Genomic DNA, 26,262 nt, shown 5'->3' on the forward strand with positions numbered 1-26,262 from the left:
TGGACCTCCTCCCTGTAGGCTGACTCGTCGTTGTCACTGATCAGCCCTACCACCGTGGTGTCGTCGGCAAATTTAATGATGGCGTTGGAGCCATTCTTAGGGATGCAGTCGTGGGTGAAGTGGGAGTTGAGGAGAGGGCTGAGCACACAGCCCTGTGGCACACCAGTGTTCAGTGTTATAGTGAAGGAGGTGAGGTTGTTGACCCTAACAGACTGTGGTCTGTTGGTGAGGAAATCCAGTGTCCAATTGCAGAGGAAGGTGGAGATGCCAAGTCCGCTGAGTTTGGTGATCCAGCTAGCGGGGATGAAATGCTCCTCGATCCACCGTTTATGATTGAGTTTAGCAATCCTAATTCCCTTTTTCAGATTGGCCCTGGATGAGCTGTATCCCTGAGCGTTGCCAGATCTGAAAGCAGCATCGCGAGCCTTCAGCAGGAGTCTGACCTCCCTGCTCATCCACGGCTTCTGGTTAGGGAAGGTCTTTATCTCTTTGTGGGTAGTGACGTTGTCAGTGCAGAATTTTATGTAGTCCAAAACGGTTGAGGTGTATGAGTTGATGTCCACTTGGGAGTTAAAGGTGGACTGTGTGGCAAACAGACTCCAGTCTGTTTGCTGAAACTGTCCCTGTAAAACAGAGACAGCCCCCTCAGGCCAAACTTTCACTGTCCTCACGGTTGGTTTCACACGTCTGATCCGAGGTGTGTATTTGGGGAGCAGGAACAGAGAGAGGTGGTCAGACTGTCCCAGGTGGGGGAGGGGGAGGGCTTTGTAGTCTTCAGTAATATTAGTATATACTAAGTCCAGAATATTGTTTCCTCTGGTTGGGCAGGAGACATGCTGGTGGAATCTGTGGAGTACAGTTTTAAGGTTGGAGTGGTTAAAATCACCCGCAACAATAATAGCCCTATCTGGGTGTGCAGTTAGTTGTTTGCTGATAGCAGTTTGCAGCTCTTCCATTGCTAGCCTGGCATTAGCGTCTGGGGGTACATAGACTGCAGTGATAACAATCGATGTAAATTCCCTGGGCAGATAGAAGGGCCATATACCATGAGTTGTTCACATAAATGCACAGTCCGCCGCCCTTGGTCTTACCGGAGTCCTCCACTGTTCTGTCGGCCCTGAAGACAGTGCGCCCTCCAGTTCGATGGCGTTGTCCGGGATGTTGTCGTTGAGCCATGTTTCGGTGAAGACCATGGCGTTGCAGTCGGCGATCCGTTTGTGTGTGGTGATCCGCAGCCGTAGTTCGTCGATTTAACTCACCAGGGTCCGGACATTCGCGAGGAAAATGCTTGGCAGAGCTGGCTGGTGCGGGTTTGATTTCAGCCTAGCTCGATAGCCTCCCCACTTCCCACGCCTTTGTTTGTGGTCCCTGCGCTGCCTCCGGGCACTTCCTGTCGGAGAAGCAGGCCCGCTAGACCACGGTGTCCTGGCGATCTCCGGCGGCAGTTGAAAGTCGCTTCTGGGGCTCGTTGTGTAGAGACGGCCGAGCTCCAGTAGCTCCTGACGGCCGTACAGAGTCTTCGCTCGAGTGCTCCGGGCGAAAACTAAGGTAATTATTAACAGAAAAAAAACTAAATTGCAAAAACTACGGAGACGCAGAGCCTCGCGTTGTGCACGCGACGCCATCTTATAAACTGGCCGTACACTCAACCCTGGAACACCTGGAAAAGAGAGACACCTACGTCAGACTCCTATTCATAGACTACAGCTCTGTTTTCAATACCATTATCCCATCCAAGCTTATCACCAAACTTGTGGAGCTTGGAGTCAGCACTCCCCTCTGCAACTGGATCCTCAACTTCCTGGCCAACAGACCACTATCAGTGAGGAGAGGTGACAAATCATCCTCTACCATTACTGCTGCCCCACAAGGATGTGTTCTCAGCCCCCGACTATTCTCCTTAAACACTCATGACTGTACAGCCAAACACTAATTCAACTAAATTTACAACTTTGCAGACGACACCACCATAGTGGGCCAGATATCAAATAATGATGAGATGGGGTGCAGGGAGGAACTTGTGAATGTCATAACCTGGTGCCAAATCAACAACCTCTCCCTCAATCCCAGCAACACAAAGGAGATCATGATTGACTTCAGGAAGTCATACATCCCCAGTAAACATTAATGGCACCAAAGTAGAAATAGTTGAAAGCTTCTTCTTAGGAATAAATATCAACAGCAATTGATATTGACCAGCCACATCGAAGCTATGGCCAAGCACACCATCGCATCTACATCCTTGGAAGGCTGAGGAAGTTTGGCATGTCCTCAACAGCCCTCATCAACTTCTATAGAGGTGCCGTAGAAAGCATTTTATTGGGATGGTCAATTGGGATGGTTTGGGAACAGCTCCACGCAAGACCGTAAGAAATTGCAGAGAATTGTGGGCATAGCTCCGACCATCACACAAACCAACCTCCATTCCATTGACGCCATCTACAGTTCACATTGCTTCGGCAAGGCCACCAACATAATCAAGGACCAGTCTCAATCTGGTCACTCCCTCTACTCCTCTCCTTCATCAGGCAAGGGGTACAGAAGTTTGAAAACACATACCTCCAGATTCAGGGACAGTTTCTTTGCAGCTGTCATTAGGCAACTGAACTGGACTTTATCAGACTTTATCTTGCACTAAATGTTGTACCTTTTATCCTTTATCGGTGGACAGTGGGTTGATTATAATCAAGTATAGTCTTTTTGACCAGATAGCTTAAAACAAAAGCTTTTCACAGTATCTTGGTGCACATAGCAATTAGTCAAGTCAAGTCAAGTCAAGTCTATTTGTCACATACACATACGAGATGTGCAGTGAAATGAAAGTGGCAATGCTCGCGGACTTTTGTGCAAAAGACAAACAACCAAACAACCAAACAAACTATAAACACAATCATAACACACATATTCTTTTACATCTATAAACTAAACTAAAAAATACTACCACTGTCCATGACACGGGGCAATTTACAATGGCTTATCAATCCGCACATCTTTAGAATCTTAGAAATCAGAACAGCAGAAATCAGGCAAAAGCTTTTCACTTTTCACATGTGACAATAAACTCAACTAAACTAAAACTAAACACCTGGGGAAACTCACACTGTCACGAGGATAATGTATAGTTCACACAGACTGCACTGGATTCAGGTCTCTCCCACCATAGCTTTATGGTTAATTTCAAATGGAACTTAAATTGTTTAAATATGGTTTAGCTATGCATGATTTTAAAAATTATTTATGGTGTCATCATTATGGTGTCATCAACATATGTTAAATTACGTAAATTATAATGACAAAAAGCATTAATGCCACTCATATGTTCACTTTGAACCTACACCCTTCAAGTATTTGCAGTGCTGTTATATAGGACCCAGCTGTTCAGTACAGAGTGGCAGCAGAACCAAGGCTGCAGTTCTTGCTCAGAAAGCCTTTGTATTGTCTGCAGCTAGCTTTAGTGTGCCCCTTGATATGTACTCATGTGACCTGAATGTGCCTGACGGCAGCATTCATTTACATACATCTCACAATACTGTAAGACCAACAGATCTCGGGCAGACCAAAGTGCATCTTGATGATCTTCCAGAAGCATCTGATGTTTGTTTTGGTATGTGTCCTGAGGAACAGCGCCAAGATCAGAGACTCCTCTGTTATGTTGCTGTTTTAGACAAACCTTGACAGACATCCTTTTCCAGATCTTTGAAAAGATACAGTCCACATAGAGCAAGGGTAAATTTTACCTACCCAAGGGGTAAATTTGTTGATTCTGGATTTGTACATATTTTTTTCACATTGACTGACTGGATCTGTTCATCGTTAGTTGTTCATAAATATGTGAAATAACATTATTATGTACTATTAAAGTTGCCAGGGGTAAACGGGACGAAAAAGGTTGGGAACCCCTGACATAGAGGCAGGCGATTATCTTATCCTCATTACAGTCATCTTGAGTGTGGTATGGTTTGGGAATGAGACTTATCACGCAGTCATCTTAGAAGGATATCCCTCTCACTGCCAGCCAAATGAGCTTTTGGTGCTAGTTGGTGTGTTTTGGAATAAGCCATTTTGTGAAGTGGTTTCGACAGTCTGGTTGGGAAACCTTCCCACATGATCCATCATGTCCTTCTCCTATTGGGCTTGTAGGACAGTCTGTGTTGCCCACTGCCTGATAGACTTGTGTTTAAAAAGGGCTCTTTGAAAGTAACTTTTCTACAAAGGACGGGCAGTGCAGCAAAGTTCAACTGAATGAAGCATTGTGTGGTAACGAAGCTGAGCAACAGCTAAACACGTGGGATCTCTTTGCTGCCTCGCATCTGCACTTTCAAAAACGCTCAGAATCCATATTACTTCTCTATATTGTAACCGATTAAACAGACAATGTCTTCCAGAAACAAAGACAAACTTCCCCCTTGCCTTTGTTTTTCTCTGCAAGTATAAACATTGTTTCATTAATGTTTCATTAATTGCACTAATGCTCTGCTGGTCAACATCGGTGTCTGGTAAGAACCAGAATAGCCACATCAACTGAGAGTAATTTAGATAACTCCATAATTAAGAGGAATAAAACCACTCAAGTTGAACCTCAATCGTCAAAGAGAACAACCGTGTTGGATTCAACAATTATATAAATCCATCGCACAAATGAATAACTTCTGGAGAGTTTTCGGGGTGAGATGCAAATGCATCGCAGTTAAATGTAATTATTGGAAGTGGTTTATTTTGCACAGCACTTAGCCAGTTCTCCAGCCGGTGTGCTGCCTTTCTTCTCTGCACAATTTAATACTTCAGTGCTGTCACATGAGCATGTCCATTCAATTCCTTTCAAACTGATTCCACGACAGAATAGACATATTGCCAGCAGGGATGTAAGATTTTCTGTAATCTCCCTCATGTTTTATTGTCTTTAACCAGAGTCTCTGCCTCAAAAGTGGTTATGATAATGAGAGCAAGTACAGAACAGAAGGGCTTGAAATAATAGAATATAACCACCTGGCAGGCCAACATATTACCAATCATTTGAGTGGATAACTCTCAAAATAAAGATGGCACCTGCTATTCAATTATTATTCTTAGTGGTAAGGCATTATTCAAAGAAGAATTGCATGGAATATTATTACATGGAACATATCCATTCGACAATCTTCCTGGATGAGGCACATCAGCCTGTGCAATTATCCCAGCGTATGCCATAATATTTCAGTCCGATGAAGAGTTACCCGAACCGAAATGTCATAGGTTCATTCCCTTCACAGATGCTGCCTGGCCAGTTAAGTTCTTCCAGCACTTTGTGTTAGACACCAACATTGTTCATTACATAGAAACATAGAAAATAGGTGCAGGGGTAGGCCATTCGGCCCTTCGAGCCTGCACCACCATTCAATATGATCATGGCTGATCATGTCCCTCCACAGCTGATAACTTGTGCAATCACAAAAAAAGCCAAAATCTTATAATGCATAGTTGTATGTTCTTCAGAAACTTGTAACAATATTGTAACAATACCACGTAAACTTAAGCAAGATAATGAATACACAATAATGTCTTTATAATTAATTTCCCAGTGATCAATAGGTTTTTTTACCTTATGTGGAGAAGGGGAGAGGGTGTAATGGGGGGTTAGACTTCCTAGCATTATATCACTATGTTGCAACAACCCTTGTATGATGGCAATCCACCACTTAGATTGCTCCTTATCTGTTGAAGCAGGGGCAAATCGGGTTGAATACCCACCAGCAACTCTTGCCCTGCTGGAGCCAGTTTCAGTCTGATGACCATAACTAAATAAATGAAGGAGCAAGTCTGGAATTGCTGAAGATGAATGAAGGCTTAACATGGTGTCTGAGGAGTTGTTGTACCAGGTAATATTGTCCCCACTTGAGAGTGGACATTAATACCTGAGCCCTCCCACCAAACAACCTCTCAGGGCACTCGCTAAACAATGGGAGACAGTGAGATGACATTCAGACTGCTTTGACTTTTAATTTGGTTTGGTGTAGAGATACAGTGCAGAAACAGGCCCTTCAGCCCACAGAGTTCACCAGTGATTCCCCACACGCTAACACAAAACTACACACACTAGGGACAATTTACAAATTTATCAAGGTAATTACATAGAAAATAGGTGCAGGAGGAGGCCATTCGGCCCTTCAAGCCTGCACTGCCATTCATTGTGATCATGGCTGATCGTCCCCTATCAATAACCCGTGCCTGCCTTCTCCCCATATCCCTTGACTCCACTAGCTCCACTAGAGCTCTATCTAACTCTCTCTTAAATCCATCCAGTGATTTGGCCTCCACTGCCCTCTGCGGCAGGGAATTCCATAAATTCACAACTCTCTGGGTGAAAAAGTTTTTTCTCACCTCAGTCTTAAATGACCTCCCCTTTATTCTAAGACTGTGGCCCCTGGTTCTGGACTCGCCCAACATTGGGAACATTTTTCCCGCATCTAGCTTGTCCAGTCCTTTTATAATCTTATATGTTTCTAAAAGATTCCCCCTCATCCTTCTAAACTCCAGTGAATACAAGCCTAGTCATTTCACTCTTTCCTCATATGAGGCCATCCCAGGGATCAAACTCGTGAACCTATGCTGCACTGCCTCAATCACAAGGATGTCCTTTCTCAAATTAGGAGACCAGAACGGTACAAAATACTCCAGATGTCATCTCACCAGAGCCCTATACAACTGCAGAAGAACCTCTTTACTCCTATATTGAAATCCTCTTGTTATCAAAGCCAACATTCCATTAGCTTTCTTCACTGCCTGCTGTACCTGCAAGCCAACTTTCAGTGACCGGTGTACAAGGCTATCCAGGTCTCGCTGTACCTCCCCCTTACCTAACCTAACCCCATTGAGATAATAATCTGTCCCCTTGTTTTTGCCGCCAAAGTGGATAATCTCACATTTATCTATATTATACTGCATCTGTCACGCATCTGCCCACTCATTCAACCTGTCCAGTTCACCCTGCAACCTCCTAACATCCTCTTCACAGTTCACACTGCCACCCAGCTTTGTGTCATCCGCAAACTTGCTAGTGTTGCTCCTAATACCCTCTTCCAAATCATTAATATATATGGTAAACAGTTGCGACCCCAACACCGAGCCTTGCGGCACTCCACTCGCCACTGCCTGCCATTCTGAAAAGGACCCGTTCACTCCGACTCTTTGCTTCCGGTCTGCCAACCAATTTTCTATCCATGTCAACACCCTACCCTCAATTAGCCTACAAACCTGTACATCTTTGGAGTGTGGGAGTAAACCGTAGCACCTTGAGAAAAACACGCAGGTCACGGGGAGAACGTACAAACTGCAACCATAGTCAGGATCAAACCCGGGTCTCGGGCGCTGTAAGGCAGCAACTCTACCGCTGTGCCACTGTGCCGCCCTTGTATCAACCTCCAGATGAGCTGCAGTGCCATATCCAGTCCCACTCCCTCCCCCCCCAAATGGTCTCTGCTGTCTTGTTGCTGTACAGTGAGCACAGAACTGAATTCATGCTGGCATGGAGAGATTTTGCTCCTGGATATATATTAAGATCACAAGATGGCGCCTGCCTGCGGCGACTTTTGCGGAGCACCAGAATTTAAAAGGCTTAAATACAACTTCCATCAACTCAGCTGGATCAGGAAAACAACAGTAAACGGTGCCGTTTCGGACAAACTGCTTGAGCACCTCAAGGCTCTCGCAAATTCGCGATCTCCCGCAGCTGCGGGAGCCCCGGACTTTAAACTTTCCCACGCTCGCTGGAAATCACCCGACCCGACGGAGGAACGAGGATACTGTACCTGGTAACCCCGGATGACCTCCAGAGCTGATGAGCTGAATCCTCCAGGAACAACGGAGCTGGAGCTGCCGACTTTGAAGGAATCCCCGTTCCAGCGCAGGATCGCAGGAACAGCAGGTACAGTAAACACAGTACCTGGAAACTACGGGGAGGCCTCTATTGTGTCAGGAAACGTGGCCAAAGGGCAGGACTTCAGGTCAAACTGAAGCGCAGGGGACTTCGGCCCCCTCTCCCTACTATCCTACGGCCAATGTACAGTCCCTTGAAAACAAAGGGCAAGGCTGCTTTATCAAAGGGAGCTGAGGGAATGCTCTGTGTTCTGTTTCACAGATACATGGCTCACCCCCAGATCCCCAGACTCAGCGGTCCAGCCTAAAAGGTTCTCTATCCACCCTATGGACCGTACACTGGCGTCTGGGAAAGGGAGAGGAGGGGGCGTCTGCCTCATGGTCAACTCTGCGTGGTGCTCAGATGCGGCAGTCCTGCCCAACTCCTGCTCTCCACACCTCGAACATCTGGTGGTAAAGTGTCGTCCCTTCTACCTCCCAAAGGAATTCACCTCCATCATCCTGACCGCGGTCTACATCCCACCCCAGGCAGACGTTCGTCTGGCACTGGAGGAGCTGCATGCAGTGGTCAACACGCACCAGATGTCTTACCCTGAGGCATTTACCACCGTTGCTGGGGACTTCAATAAGGCAAACCTAAAGAAATCACTCCCTAACTTCCACCAACATGTCTCCTGATGCACCAGAGGACCTAACACCCTCGACCACTGCTACACCACCATCAAGAATGCCTATCACTCCATCCCTCGTCTTCACTTCGGTAAATCCGATCATACCACGGTGCTGCTTCTTCCTGCCTACAGGCAGCAATTACAGAGCGCACCCCCAGAGGTGTGGACAGTACAGAGCTGGTCGGGGGGGGGGGGGGGGGGGGGGGGGGGGGGGGGTGGGGGTGGGGGGTGGAGAGGAACAACTACAGGACTGTTTGGAGTCTGTAGACTGGGCAATGTTCTAGGACTCGGCAACGGACTTGAACAAATACACCACTGTCGTTACAGACTTCATTAAGAAATGTGTGGAGGACTGCATCCTTACAAAAACCTTCCGAGTGTTTCCAAATCAGAAGCCTTGGATGAATTTTGAGATCCGCACTCTTTTGAAGTCCAGACACTGGGCATTCATGTCTGATGAAACAGTGGTCTACAAGAATTCCAGATACGACCTTGGTAAGGCCATCAATAAGGCCAAAAGGGACTTCTGCTCCAAACTGGAGGATGAGACAGATGTTCTGCAGCTGTGGCGGGGCCTGAATGCAATCACCTCCTACAAGGCAAAACCAGGAGGCAGCTCAAATGTCGGCGAAACATCACTCCCTGATGAGCTCAACGCATTTTACGCACGCTTTGATAGGGAGAACACTGATGTGCCTTCCTGAGCCCCCATTCGCTGTGATGGTATTTCAGTCACAGAGGCCGACGTCAGGAAATCCTTCAGAGGGGTGAACCCTCAACAAGCGCCTGGACCTGATGATATACCTGGTCGTGTTCTAAAAACCTGTGCGGACCAACTGGCTGGAGTTTTTCCGGACATTTTCAACCTCTCACTTCTGAGGTCTGAGATTCCCACCTGCTTCAAAAGGGCATCAATTATACCAGTGCCCAAGAAGAGTAAGGTGACGTGCCTCAATGACTATCGACCAGTGGCACTAACGCCTGTGGTGATGAAGTGCTTTGAGAGGTTGATCATGGCGCAAATCAACTCCTACCTCGACAAAAACCTGGACCTACTGCAGTTCGCTAACCGCCACAACAGATCAACGGTGGATGCGATCTCGCTGGCCCTCCACTCCGCTCTGGACCACGTAGACGACAAAAATTAATTGATTATTGACTACAGCTCGGCATTTAACACAATCATCCTCTCCAAGCTGGTTACCAAACTCGCAGAACTGGGTCTCTGCGCATCCCTCTGCAATTAGATCCTCGACTTCCTCATTCACAGACCAGTCTGTTCATATTGGTGGAAATGTGTCAGACTCGATAACAATCAGCATGGGAGCTCCTCAAGGCTGCGTGCTCAGCTCCCTGCTGTACTCACTCTATACTCATGACTGCGTAGCTGGTCTTAGTGCGAACTCCATCATCAAGTTCGTTGACGACACCACTGGGACGTATCACTGATGAGGATGAGTCAGAGTATAGAAGAGAGATCAAGTGACTGTCCAAATGGTGCCAGCACAATAACCTGGCCCTCAACACCAGCAAAACCAAGGAACTGATTGTGGACTTTGGAAGGAGTAGGATGGGGACCCACAGTCCCGTTTATATTAACGGGTCGATGGTTGAAAGGGTCAAGAGCTTCAAATTCCTGGGCGTGCACATCTCTGAAGATCTTTCCTTTTTCAAGAATACTGGTGCAATTATTAAGAAAGCACATCAGCGCCTCTACTTCCTGAGAAGATTACTAAGAGTTGGTTTGTCTAGGAGGACTCTATCTAACTTCTACAGGTGCACAGTAGAGAGCATGCTGACCTGTTGCATCGTGGCTTGGTTCGGCAAGTTGGGCACCCTGGAGAGGAAAAGACTACAAAAAGCACTAAACACTGCCCAGTCCATCATCGCCTCTGATCTCACTTCCATCGAGGGGATCTATCGCAGTTGCTGCCTCAAAAATGCTGGCAATATCATCAAGGACCCACACCATCCTGGCCACACACTCATCTCCCTGCTACCTTCAGGTAGTAGGTACAGGAGCCTAAAGACTGCAACAACCAGGTTCAGGAATAGCTACTTCCCCACAGCCATCAGGCTATTAAACTTCGCTCGGACAAAACTCTGAACATTAATAGCCCATTATCTGTTATTTGCACTTCATCACTTTATTTCTTCATGTGTGTATATATTTATATAATGGTATATGGACACACTGATCTGTTTTGTAGTCAATGCCTACTATGTTCTGTTGTGCTGAAGCAAAGCAAGAATTTCATTGTCCTATCAGGGACACATGACAATAAACTCTCTTGAACCTTGAAAATCTAACTTCAGCGTGGTAACAGGGCCTGTCGCCCACATTGTCCTTACAGACTAAGTTGGCATTCTGAGCTATTCCCATTTACCCACATTTGGACCATATCCTTCCAAACCCTTCATATCCATTTATCTGGCCAAATGTGATTTTACATCTGACAATTTAATACCCTTGATCCTTCACTCTCTTTTCTACAACACTCTCCAGGAATCTGCCATTGATTGTGTTAAGTCCTGTCCTGGTTTGACATATCAAAGTGCAACACTTCACACTTGTAAGGTGCCATATCTGTTCTTCTTAGGAGAGGCATGTTGTCATATGTGGCTTTTCTGCTGATATAATAACCTATGACAGCGATCAACAGAAGATGCCATATGATTGTGAGACTGGAAGCTAAGACCGATCATGGTAAATGGCAAAGTTGTCAAGATGCTTGCGTGAGCTTGAGGTTATAGAAGGTCACAATGTTGATAAGTGTAATTTGAATGTTGGCTCTTCTTCTTCATTCGTGTGGTGTGCACAGCCTAAAGTTGTAGGACAACTTGTTCTATTTGATCTTCTGTTTGTGCATGTTGAGTTGATTGCATTAGTCGAAACAGGGCGGACCACGTGAAGGTTACAATCTTCCACCCCAATGTTGGCTCAATGAATAATAAGATTCTGGAGGGAACAGGGTCAGTACAAGTTGGTTATTCCATTAATTAATGATAACTATCTTTCTTCAGACCAGTAAAATTACATCCTTTGGGACAAGGATAAACTTTGGGACTTGAACTATTTGTGAGAATTTTATGTTGGAAAATCTTTCTCTTGTTAACCAATATTTTGCCAGTTATCAGGTGTTGAATTTCCTGCCTCGGCGCGAAAAGTCCTAAAAATTAGTTAAACACATTCTATTCCTGGTTAAGACTATTTTCATCTGAATGGCACGGCGCATAAGAATTTCCAAATAATATTTGCAACAACTTTAGTATTTGGCCAGGTGAATTCCACAGAATGGGGTCCTGGGCAAATTAAACAATAACCCAATGTCCCGCTGGAGTAATTCCGCGGGACATGCAGCAGCTCTGGAGAGAAGGAATGGAAGAAGGGTTTTGACCCGAAATGTCACCCATTCCTCTCCAGCGTTACTCCAGCATTTTGTGTCTATGTTGCAGGGACCTGTACTTGTTTTATGGAAACAGTATTAACCAACAGCATCATATCCTGCTGTTAAATCCAAGAAAACAATTGCCATTTTTTGGATGGACCCCAATGACATAGAGATAGAATAGTTCATTGTGATAACCAGAAAACAACAAGGCCAATGTCCTGCTGTGATCAGAACTCAAACAACGTTTTTTGATTCAAGTTCTCTGTGAATGAATAATGAATGAAAACAAAAATGTCGTAATGACCCAGGGGTGTTTATGCTTCATGAATTATTATGGTATTGAATCAGCAAATTGGCACCACAGTTTCAGATACTCCAGTGCTGCACCCTATATAACTTTCTGCACTCAGGTTTGGTCAAGTACGATAATAGTAGAACAGTGAGGTGAATGTTTTGCCATGATGTCATAAATAGTGGTAGAATACGATTCTGGTGCAATCCACTATTTCCATGGTCATCAAAGAAGAGACTAGCTTTCCTTTTATGAAGGAAATCCAGATAATTTAATTATCTAAATGATCCAGCAGTTGTGGAATTAAATTCTCTGGATTGTTAATTCAGGCCACAGGATTATTACTTTTGTTATTTTAAGCATTGCATCACTTCTGAAAGCCTTTTTAACATGGTACAAAATCGGCATACTGTTTGTTGCCATAATAATGCTAATAATAATCTGTTACATCTAACCCACTAATGAAGCTGCGTTTCTTAATTATAACAATGAAAGCAATCATATGTGTAAGATAGTTTACTTTGTCTGTTTTACATTTGGGAATTTACAAAATATAAATTTCTGTCTATTTTGTGATCTATTTAACATCATTGTAATATGACAGATTATCTATTTTTCTGTGTTTTTTCTATGTTTTCATTTGTATCATCATTGGAATGTTCAAATGCCTTTTTTATTAATAATATTTCTATATATTGAAAATATGATTTAAGAAAAAAATATTTTTAAAGTCTACACCAAAAATGACCTGCTGCACTAGGAATGTATCTCCATGTGGCTGGTGTTCTAATTTTATGCAGTATTGAACATAAAAGGACATAACGATGATTAGCTACTTTTTTTGAGATAGTGTGATAAATTGATTGCAAACTTTTCTTCTCCATATTTTATTCTAATTAGTTTAAATAGTCGCTGTGACTACTTATCTTCTGCAATGGACCAACCACGAGGAACTGTGGTTATTTTTTATCTTTTCTAGCTATAGTTGTGAGTAAGAAACTGGGGTTCATTTCAATATCATTAGAATTAATTATCATATATTACATTAAGTAAATTATGTTCTAGGTCTGCAGTGATTTCATAATGATATGTAAATTACAGTGTCAGAAATAGCAGTGTATGCAGCGATGACTACCCAGACTCTTCTGTCTGTGTGAATCTCCCAGGACAAAGCAGAATAAAATCTCCCCCTAGAATGTTCTATTTCCCCTCCGGCCACATGACAATCATTCTCCATTGTGCACCTTGAACTTCGCTGCCATCTGAAACCAGCACAACTTAATTGATGCATCTGGCTGAGAAATAAAGATCAAATTATTGAGTTACAAAATAGGTTCACTTGCAAAATAGCAGAATACTTGTAAATGAGTACTGAAGGGGGCTAGTAAAATCTGAACTGTTAAGTGATTTAATGTGATTAACATTTATTTTAGAGGATTGCATGATCAAAAATGGCACCTTCGTGACTTTTAAATGCTTTGTGAAAAACTTTGTGCCGTGCTAAGTCTGCTGTAGTAGGTACACTTAGCCATAAAATATACATGGCAAGGTCCCATTTACTAATATAAATGACTAAATATTTTAATTTGGTGAAGCTGGTTGAGGAATAAACATTGACCAGGAAACCTTTGTTATTCCTTCATCAAATAGTGTTATAGGTTGTTTTATATTTATCTTCAGCAGATACATTTATATATATATATATATATATAATCAGCAGTCCTTAAGAAATGCATTTGGGAATTGTGATACACGATCACCAGGTGCTGCATCGATGTGGAGCAGCCAGCATGACATCTATGTACTGTCTGCTCATTATTATGATCTCTGCATGTAGCCGGATCTATTGTGCCAGAACATGCTGGATCCGGCTCAAAGCATAGAATCATTGCCCATCCGCACTCACCCAGTCTCAACATCTGTTCAACGATCACAGGCACATCATTCAAATATTTTCATGACAGTCAATGACTTCCCTTTTTCTTTTGCAAATTGAAGACATAATCAGTAATCAAGAGGGGGAGAGAGATTTTTTGATCGTCCTAATGGAAACATTCATGTCATTATTGAAAGGTTATTGCTGAGGACATTGCCAGCAGTGGGGTTTAATTCATTTACAATGAAAACGTCCATATTCCTAATTCACCACCTCACACCATACTTAACCTTTATCACACAACTCCAATGATTTACAAGCTACAAAAACTAGTCAAAGCACAGCACAGGTTGCTTCATTTCCTCCTCTTCTTTTTTCTCTTCCACTTCCATGTCTCCCACTTGCTTCTCCACTTATGCTCTTGATCCCTAAATCTTTACCTGTCAGATGGTAACAAAATATGTTCTATTATAATCACAAAACCACAAAGCATGCAGTCTTGAACAAAGTGCCATATGGTTCCTCCACGTAGGCACGGGCAAATTCATAACGCCAATGGATTAATCTATCATATTCCTTGTGACAGTACATTATATGAGTATTTGTGAGTTGCAAATCAGTGTCTTGAACTGTTTAATCATTGGAGAGATTCTGTTGGCCAGGAGCCACTCTTTGGATTGCAATGATAGCTGATTTTTGCTGGTATAGCTGGCACAACAAACTGAAGTGAAGTGAAGGCACCTTAAATGCTCTAAGGCCACAAGGCACTGATGTACAGTACATGATGCAATAGTTACAGTTATACAACAGATTGATATTGAGAGAATGGAATGCAGAAAACTCTTCAAAAGCTGAAAGTTTGGGATGAGGTGAAATGTATAACTTAAATTGACTTATTTTCTTTGTTTTGTTTACGTGGATATATCCTTCTGATTGCCAAACTGGTTAAGATGCTGAGCCTCAGATGGCATTTAGTTGACCTTGTATATGCAATAGACAATAGACACTAGGTGCAGGAATAGGCCATTTGGCCCTTCAAGCCAGCACAGTCATTCAATGTGATCATGGCTGATCATCCCCAATCAGTACCGCATTCCTGCCTTCTCCCCATATCCCCTGACTCCGCTATTTATAAGAGCACTATCTAGCTCTCTCTTGAAAGCATCCAGAGAACCTGCCACCATCGCCCTCTGAGACAGATTGAAATATCTGAAATATTCCAATAGAACTCCAACTGTTTGTCTTCTTACATTTAAAAAAAAAATGCAGATGTCTCAATAAATTCAATAATGTCAGCAGACCAGGGTGTAAAAGATGTGGGCTTTAAGGCAGACATGATTCTGAATAAACCTATGTGTATGCAGTTGCAACAGTGAAATTATGGGGTTACTAACAATAGGCCTGGACTAACAAATTGGACATGTGACCAAAAAAGCAAAGTGCTGGAGGAACTTGGTTGGTCAGGCAGCATTTGGGAAGGGAATGGACTGACGACTTTTCGGGCCAGGACCTTTCTTCAGACTAACAGAGTAGGGGGGTGAAAGCTGGACAAAAGAGGTGGGGGTGGGACAATCTCTGGCATGTGATAGGTGGATACAGGTGTGTGTGTGTGTGTGTGTGTGTGGGGGGGGGGGGGGGGGTGTAATTGGCAGATCAGTGGAGTAAGTAACAAAACTAGAGGTGAAAAAGTGGCAACTGGTGTTAGATAAGAACCGAAGAGTAGAAGTGAAATGTAAAGCCGGAGAGAGGGATATGAGTGGAAGGGGATAGGGGATAGGGGGTAGGAAGAGAGAGTGTAAAAGGGAAATGTGGGACTCAGGGTAAGGAGTTGAGCATATAAAGGAAGGGAAGGTCGTAGAGTGACTGGGTGGAGAAATGAGTGCACACTAGATAAGGGGCGTGCAGGGAAAATTACTGTTGGGAGTGGGCAGTGGGGGGGGGGGGGGGGGGGGGGGGGGGGGGGGGGGGGGGGGGGGGGGGGGGGGGGGGGGGGCAGTTATTATTTGAAATTGCACGACTCAATGTTAATACTGTTGATTTGTTAGCCTTCCAAACAGAAAATGAGGCACTGTTGCTAACAAATCAAATTATTGGCATTATTTATAAGGACCATTATGAATCTGTGCAAACTGAACAATTGTGAGGGAGTAAATACGGTTCCCAGGAATAGAATGTTTGGTGGAAATGAAAATCAACAAATTTCTAGAGCTTCGAGCAATCAGGATGGTAAATCAGAACTGATACAAATGTCATTGAGAGGGTTAACAACATTTATGTATAGTATTATCTGATTTGATTAGACCATGCAAAACAAAGCTTTTCACTGTACCTCGGTTCAGTGAGAGGGTTAATCGTAGTTTTATTTTTATATCTGCTTGTATTTGTTGATTACTATTGAAGATTTATTGTGCATAAACTATCAATTCCACTTCTGCAAAACTACTATTTTAAAGTATGTGTTCATGTTTTCTGATTTGTTTTATGTGGGGTGTGGGGGTAGGGGAGGGGGGAGGGGGAAATGTTTTTTTTCAATCTCTTACCTTGCCGGAGATGCAATTTTTATTTCCGGATCATATCTCCGGTCGCTCTGCGGCCTAACATCATGGAGCTGGTGGCCTTGATCGAGACTGACTTTGCGCCCCATGCAGGGCTGTGAACTTACCATCGGAGCCTGTGATCCCTTGCCAGGGATCGGCGCTCCAACTGCGGAGTATTTCACCATCGAGGAGCTTGCAATCTCGGGTAGAGACTGATGTCGGGAAGCTCCAACGTTGCAGGAGCTTCGACTAGCCCCAACCCGGGGTCCAATCGCCCACTGCGGGGGAGCTGGGATCCCCCCCGATGTATGATCCAAGATCGCCCCGTCAACCGAAGGCTCGAGTGCCCCGACCGTGGGAGAACAAAGTAGGGAAGAGATGTAACTTTTTTTTTGCCTTCCATCACAGTGAGGAATGTGGGGAAGTCACTGTAGTGGTGTTTATGTTAAAATGTATTTTGTGTGTTTTTTTGCTTTTTATTGGCATGACTATGTTAAATTAAATTCTTCATATGTTGCAAAACATACTTGGCTAATAAAGTATGATTATTATGGTATATATATATATATATATATATAATATATATATATATATTTATATATTATTATATATATATTTATATATAGTATATATAGTATATATATATATACATTTCATAAATATCAATTAATAACATTTTTCAAATGATATTTTTCAAAAACAGCAAAATCATGAGTAAACATATCTCTGTGAGCCGCTGCTGTTCATTGTCTGGATTGGTGTTGCACCCTTTATATTCAAATTCGGTTGGACTGACAGGGTTGGGTCTTGGAATATCAAAAGACCAGTCAGATCAGTAGGGTGTAGAGTCATTGCGACGGCTATAACCAGTAATATTGGCTACCATTCCTCCTGAACAATGGGCTACTCAGCTGTGTTAACAGCTGGCATTGAAGGTTGCAGCAAATGTCCCATGGGATACCAGGAACAACTTTGCGGCATATTTTATATTGCCAACATGGATCGTCATAATCTGTGTGTAATTGTATATTTATAATCTTTTAAAATGTATTCAATGTTCTCAGTTTCCTATTAGATCCACACAGCTCAGTGTCATGCATTCTCCTCTTGCAGATTAGAAAATACTCTTTGTATCATGAAAGAAGCTGCAGCCAACATTTACATTGCTCCACGACTGATTGATTAGACACGTCCTTCTGTCGGGTAAGATGCGTCTTCCCAGATTATTTTCTTTCCCCTGGCACTGAGCATGCTACAATTACAAAATACCTAACCCAACAATCTGGTCAAGAACTCTTGAAAGCATTCCTCTGAGATATCTGTACAAGATTTCAGAATTTAGGACCAGTCTAAATGTAAGGAGTTTAAATTAATATCCAAAATACTTTTCTTGAACACCACACAGTCAATCTTTTGAAATACTTCTACGTTTTAATGCAAGTAAAAATACTCTTAAACTAAATAGAGCATTCAACTCAGCAATAAACAATAGCTTTTTGTTTGGGTTTCTAATTATTTGCTCTATTTGCATACTCTACTTTTGGGAATCGTGCATTAGGACACCCAGTTCCCCCTGCATCTTGGAGCTCCTCAATCTCTTATCATTTAAATAATATGTTTTTATATTTTTCCTGTTAAAGTGGACAATTTTATAATTTCCCACATAGTACTCCATCTGCCAGGTCGATATCCACTCACCTATTTAGATCACTTTGTAAACTAGCATCATCATCACAATTTAGTTTCCTATCTAGCTTTGTATCATTGGCAAATTTAGCAACCTCATCTTTGACTCCTTCATTTTTGTCATTTATATAAACCTTGAAAGGCTGAGACCTCAGTTCTGTTTCCTATTAGTCACCACTCATACCAGCTAGACAATAACCCATTTACACCTACTCAGTATTCCCTGTTCACGAGCCAATCTCCACAAACCTATCTATATCAATTTGTTATTGATGGGTCTCTATTCGTTGGTGCGCAGGAGGATGAGGGGTGATGTTATAGAGGTTATAAGATCATGCAAGAATAAATCGGGTAGATCGGGTAGATGCACAGAAGCTCTTGCCCAGAGGAGGGGAATTAAGGACCAGAAGACATAGGTTCAAGGTGAATGGGAAAAGATTTAAAGGAATCTTAGGGGTAAGTTTTTCACACAAAGGGTGGTGGGTGTATGGAACAAACTGCCAGAGGAGGTAGTTGAGGCTGAAACTATCCCATTGTTTAAGAAACAGTTAGACAGGTACATGGAGAGGAAAAGTTTGGAGGTAAATGGACCAAACACAGGCAGGTGGGACGAGTGTAGCTGGGACATTTTGGCTGGTGTGGGCAAGTTGGGCCGAAGGGCCTGTTTCCACACTGTATCACACTATGATTCAATAACATGTTTTGTGATTCTGCGAGGTGTAGGGAGGATTTAGCAAAGACAAGCACCAGCGTCTGTATGTCGGTTCAGTAGCTTGATCATACTGACTGCACATCCCAGCATTTAGACATCGGTCGAAGTAAAGATTTTCAACTTGTGAATCAGTGTGCTAGTTGCTACAGGTTCATTTCTCAATGTGTTGAGTGAACAAACCCATAACAATCTTCACTGCCATACTAACAGTGAGGAAAGCCCAGTCTCTTTTCCCCAATGTTATAACACTGTTGACAGCTCTGGGACTGGTTCCATCACAAATAACATTCAAGTTAAAGGTTGTAAACACAATATTCTGTGAAATTACAGATGATGGTGATACAATTCTGAATTCTTACACAGCATCAGCTCTTCACATTGTAGGGGTCATCTACTCAGGAGTTCAGACTGGCAACACAAATCACAAAGTCTCAGGACAGCAAATCAATGATGAGAGCTTGAAGACAGTACTCAAAACTATGAAACTAAGTGAAATCGAAGTTGAGATAGAGTAGAATGTTATTCTATCCCTGTGCATAATAGCAATTCATTCATGAATTCAAACAGGTTATAGAAAATGCACCCTCTAGTGGCACTGAGCATTCTCTACAAGGTTTGTACAAACTATGTGATGAAGTTGCGATTCCACTTATCCCATTGTCTATGTGGTAATCACATTGTAATCTTGCTAACAAATCAAATTATGGGCATTATTTATGAGGACCATTATGAATCTGTGCAAACTGAACAATTGTGAAGGGAGTAAATATGGTTTCCAGGAATAGAATGTTTGGTGGAATTGAAAGTCAACACATTTTTAGAGCTTTGATCAATCAGGATGGGAAATCAGAACTGATACAAATGTCATTGAGAGGGTTAACAACATTTATGTATAGTATTATCTGATTTGATTAGACCATGCTAAACAAAGCTTTTCACTGTACCTCGGTTCAGTGAGAGGGTTAATCCTAGTATTTTTTTTATTCATCTCGACATCTGTATTTGTTGATTACTATTGAAGATTTATTGTGCAGAAACTATCAATTCCACTTCTGCAAAAACTACTATTTCAAAGCATGATCATGTCCTTCGATGTTGAATGTACAATATCTAATTCTTAATTTATCTCCTTATTTTTTACGGTCTACAATAAGTTTGGGTTCAATTTGTTTAATTGAATGCTTCCACAGGTGCACTATAGAAAGCATACTGTCAGCTTGCATCACAACTTGGTTTGGAAACAGCATGGCCCAAGACCGCAGGAAATTGCAGAGAGTTGTGGATGTAGCTCAGTCCATCACACAGACCAGACCCACCATCATTAATTCCGTCTACACTTCAGATTGCCTCAAAAAGGCAGCAAACGTAATCAAAGACTTATCCCATCCCACTCTTGTTGAAGATACAGAGGCTGGAAAGCACGTATCTTCCCCTCTGTTATGAGGCTTCCGAATGGTCCTTCCATAAGCTAGGGTACTGCACAATTCACCTCTACCCCATTGCAGACATTGGTCTCTGGTTACACTGCTAAGAACAATATTCTGCACTTTTTTATCTTTCCCTTTGTTCTTTCAATTATACGAGTTTGGCTTGATTGTATTTATGTATAGTATTATCTGATTTGATTAGACCATGCAAAACAAAGCTTTTCACTGTACCTCGGTTCACGTGACAATAATAAACCTAAGCTTAAACTTAAACCTAAACATATATCAATGGCCTGACAATTGCTGTTCATAAGCAGTTGGAGACTTGTGAAGGTGAATGCTCTCTGCTGTAGTTGCGTGAGGTGGATGGCAGCACTGGAGCTCTGTGTCTTGAGTAGAGAGGGATGTCGTAAGTAATTGGAGGCCTTGTACTTTGAGTCAGTGGGAGAAAGTGAACTTTATCTTAGTTTCAGAGTTGAGAGGAAGGGCGACGAGGGTCACACCATGAAGAGAAAGATCAAGTGGTTATACCTGGAATATGTTGGCTTGATTGTATTGAATATGTTGAACTTCCTTCTTTCAACTATCTCTACCTTGGCGTCGTCGATGTGTACCAATGTATGTATATCACTTTGTTTCCTGAGTTGATCACAATCTCATTTATTTTGTTGATTTTGAGGGAGAGGTTGTTATCTTGGCACCAGGTTATGAGATTTTCAAACTCCTTCCTGTACTACATCTTGTCATAATTTGATTAAGAGCCCACTGTGGTGGTATCGTCTGCGAATTTGTAAATTGAATCAGATTGGCATTTTGCTGCACAGTCGTGGATGTATAAACAGTAAAGAAGGGTGCTAAGCACACATCCTTGCGGGGCACCAATGTTGATGATTATCGTGGAGGATAATTTGTCATCTATTTTCACTGATTGTTTTCTGTTGGTCAGGAAATCGAGGATCCAGTTGCAGAGATGATCTCCACAAGTTCGGAGATGAGCTTGGATGGAATAATGAATAGATGTCTGACATAGGTATCTCTCTTATCCAGGTATTCCAGGGATGAGTGTAGGGCCAGGGCATGAGCCATGGACCTGTTGTGGCAATAGGCAAATTGCAGTGGTTCAAACAATCCTCAAAATGAGCTATACCAGATTGATATAATTCTGTGCCCCATTGATGTTGAAATCATATCAACAGTGACACCATGACTTTTAGCACTGCTGCAAAAATTCAGTAATTCAGGCTCAGTCCCACTGTCTGTATGAAGGTTGTGCATTCTCCCTGTGGCCGTTTTTTTGTCCAAATGCTTTGCTTTAGCAGATATTACCAGATATGTGGAATAGTAAATTAACTTGCAACTAAGAATTGCCCCTGTTATATAGGCGGGTGGAAGAATCTGCCTGAAGGCAATTTGAGGAGAATAAGGAAGAGGGATTAGTGTTTGGTCAACATAAATGGGACACTATAGATGGTTTAAGCCATGCTGTATGACTCTACGCTTATATGAATGACTCTTCGCTGGAAATGCTTAGTCATATTTCTGGAGTGGCTTGAAATGGTTGCTGCTGTATTTACTTCAGTAAAGTAAAGTGATACACCATTTAATTTGCAGACATGTACTTTAGTCAGAGAATATGATGCTATTGTAGCGGCACGTAGTGGTGGCCTGGGGAAGTGCGAACCCTCGTTATTGGCTGGCGCCATCACGTGATAGCGGGTGTGTTTTCGCGGGCTTTTCTCCTCAGTTGACAGCGCTCTTCCCGAGTAGCAGGAGCTTTTATATATTTGGCTGACCCAGCATGTGGTTTTCGAGTATTCTATTAGTTTGTAGTTTCCAAATAAAAACTGTTTTACTCAAACTGCCTGTCTCGCCAAACTATATCCTTTTATTTCTTTTCTCACAACCAGATAACATTGAGTAACCAAAGATTATTTTTAATTCTTGCCTTTGTCATTTATAAAATTAATCTTGTGTATTCTAAATGGATTGGCAAATATGTTTTTAGGAACTTCTTAATCTACTATAGTTTTACCTACATTTCATAGGGGTTATTGTATCTTTTGGCAATGTTGCGATATTGGGTACATTACAATGGTGTCCTCATATATACCAGCTGATTTTCCCTTCCATTGTTCACAAATTATAGATATTATGGATAACTGATGCAACATAATTAATTTAAGAATATCAGGAAAAGATCGAGGTGAACTTTACCCATATTCTCATACTTTCTAACAATACAGAAGGGAACCATTTGACCCTTTCAAGTGACTGCTGGCTCTGAGTGCAAACTCCTCAATCCTATTCCTTTTATTTCTGTAATCTCTTCTCTCACTTTCACATTATTACTCTCCCCCCCCCCCCCCCCCCCCCATCTGATTTCTCAAGAATCATACACAGCAAATGTAAAAGGAGGAAAGGAGAATATTAAAAATAAAATTGCTTTTTGAAATGTTATACTACCGAGCAAAACATAAATCTTGAGAGACAAGTTATATACGAACTGTATTATTTTGAAATACTGTTACATTCCAGCTGCTAACGAAATAAAAACAATGAAATGTAGTGCAGCTTTATTTTACATTACAGAATGAAGCATAAATCTTATTTTAGAAGCGAGCCATTATAGTCAGTGTTATAGTGACTTGCTGCTTTATTCGCGTTGCTTAGGATATGTAAGGAATGATACATGGTTAAGCCCTTCACGTGAAGTACTACTAGTACTATTCATTCATCGTACTTTCTGATTTACATATTTTATGAATGTATTTTCAGATATGAACATGTTACTATATTTATTTGAGTAAATTACATTCTATAAATAACTAGAATAAGTGCGGATCCGTTGGGCTCTGTCCCCCAACAAAATATTCCACCACTGACCCATAGCCCCCAACTGCAAAGGAGTGGCTGAGGGGATCCCGTTGTGACGTCAGAGATCCCCGTTGTGTCGCGAGTCACGGCACCCTCCCCAACTTTGCCTCACCATTCCTCTTCCTACCCCTATCCTCCTCCATTCCCCCTCATTCCCCAGCACTCCAACCCCTTATCTTCACCCTCCCTCTTCTTTCCCCTATCCTCCTCCCCTCCCCAATCCCTCCTTCACCTCTCCCTCCCTCTCATTTCCCCTACCCTCAGTCAATCCCTCCCTCCTTCCATAACCCCTCTCCCCTCCCTCGCCCACTCCACTCCCTCTATCTCCCTGCTGCCCCACTCCTCATCTCCCCCTATCCCACTCCCCACTCTCCCCTCACACCCCACCCCCCCCCCCCCCCCACTGCCCTCCCTCTATCCCCCACTCCCTACCTCCCCCACTACCCCTTCCCCTTCCTCTATCCCCCCTCCTCCTCCACTCTCCCTCCTCACCCCACTTTCTCCTCCCCCCATCGCACCCCCCCACAATGAAAATCACGATTTGTCTTTAAAATAATCTAAACACAATGTTAGTTGTTCATGAAAACTGAGGAACTTGAATAAAACTGTTTTTTTTTTAAATTGTGATTTTTAATGTAAATGAGATTCGGGATCCCATTGTGACATCATTGTAACGTGGAAGATGGGCAGGGCAAGTGGAAAAGTGTTTTTTATACCGATGCATTTGTTTTTTGGAAACCTCAAGGTTCAAGCCAAGTGAGGACAAATTTAAGGAAAACGTAAGCAACTTTCGTAATACAGTTTATAGAACAGGAAGAGCAGCAGTATTACATTCAAGAATACCAAGATTATTTTCTCTCCTGAAATGATGCCCGCCCCATCAACAGTTGACTTCCCCACCATCAGATAGCCCTTCTTCCGAATCTAAATTTTCCACCAACAAATTGGGAATTAGACTCTCTTCCAACCCGACGATCCAGACACCCCTAAAATAGATGTTTGGGCACCTTTCCCCTACTCTCAGTCAATCCCTCCCTCCTTCCATAACCCCTCTCCCCTCCCTCGCCCACTCCACCCCCCTTCACTCTCCTACACACAAGGTAGCAGGCTCCCTCATGTGGCATCCTGAGAAGTGCCTATCACCCATTTACTGTAACATTCCAGTGTATAAATCCCACTAGTTTCTGACTGATTCTATAAAAGAAAAGACAGCAACTAGAATCAAAATATTAAATGTGGGAATACTGACGTTTCTCGCTTTTGTGAAACCTACCCCAAGTAACCACTGGGCGAATAACATAAGAACATATAGTTGAAAGTTGGAAATTAATGAGCAATGAAATGAAAGTCAACAGCAATTTGTTGAAGACCAATTATGTTTGGTTAATTTGATTGTGTTCGTTGAGGAAGTAATGGAAAGATTTGATGTGAATATTGCAGTTGTTATTGTGCGTCTGGACTTTCAAATATATCACATAATAATCATGAGAAAGGTTAGTGCCAGGTGATTAAACAGACAATAGCTGCATAGCTACAAAATAGACCATGAGAAGTAAACAGACAGCAGTGGTTAAGGGCTGCTTTTCATACTGGAGGGAAATATTTAGTAGTGTTCCCTAGAGATTGGTACAGACGCCATCAATCCTTTTGATACATATTAATGACCTTATACTCGGGTAAATGGGACATTATTTCAAAGATCGCTGATTACATGAACATCAAAAATATTGTAAACAAAGAAAAGGATGGTAGATTGTGGATTCAGAAATCTTTTTTGTATGGAAGTTACTATAAAAAAAAATTATGAAAGGTTTAGATTGGAGTGAGATTAATATTGAGTTGTTGGTATTCACAGAGAGGTTTACAGTGCATTTCTTTACAGAAAATAATACGGTATATCGAATAGTTTCTGAGCAGAAAATAGATTTTATGAGTTTTGGCAAAGGATTTTATTTGAAGTCTATCTGACATCATGCTGAGTTTTCAGCAGGTGACGGTAGCCGAATACATTACTTTGCAGTCAGGTACAGAAAACGTCACAGAAGCCCCTTAAAATAGTTTATTTTTGGAATCATTCTGGTCAGGGTGAGGTCAATCTGTGCATAAAACTGGCGAGGTCACAGTCATGAAAGGCTTGAGGTCTTAATTTAATTTCGTAAAATAACCCAATTTCTAAAAAGGTTGGTATGTGTATAGAACCCTCAGCAAATTGAACTATCGGCTGAAATCATCAGTCACATAAATCATACTTTTGTTGATCAGCTCACAGTGGAGCAACAGCAGATTTGCTGCCTTACAATTCCAGATATCTGGCTTCAATTCTGATCTTGGAATTGCAGAAATTATATTATTTTAATTGCATAGAGAAAATTATGAGTTATCTTTTATTGTACACTCCATCAGGCTTCCATGGGCTAGCACAGTGGTGCAGTGGTAGAGTTGCTGCTTTACAGTGCCAGAGACCTGGGTTTGATCCTGACTACGATGCTATCTGTACGGAGTTTGCATGTACTCCCGGGTGCTTCCGTTTCTTCCCACACTCCAAAGACATGCTTTTTTGTAGGTTAATTGGCTTTGCTAAAATTGTATAAAATTGTCCCAAGTGTGTAGAATAGTGCTAGTGAGTGGGGATAGCTGGTCAGCATGGACCTCTGGGCTGAAGGGCCTGTTTCAGCACAATATCTCCAAAATAAAAAGCTCCACTCACCCCATAAGGTCACCTCAGTTATTGACACTATTTTTATGAAATTATGTCTGGTAGAAACCATGATTTTCAGCTCAAACTCAGGAAATATTCTGTACCTGTCAGACTCTCAATGTAAGACATTGGATTCTTAGGTTAAAACTTTTTGTATTGGATATCTTATTTATTTGGATTAGAATGCAAGCAATTAGCCAGAACACAACCTTGCGTTAATTCTGGAGTCTTAGAGTCATAGAGTGT

Source organism: Leucoraja erinacea, chromosome 2 (assembly GCF_028641065.1).
Source record: "Leucoraja erinacea ecotype New England chromosome 2, Leri_hhj_1, whole genome shotgun sequence".
NCBI lineage: Eukaryota > Metazoa > Chordata > Chondrichthyes > Rajiformes > Rajidae > Leucoraja > Leucoraja erinaceus.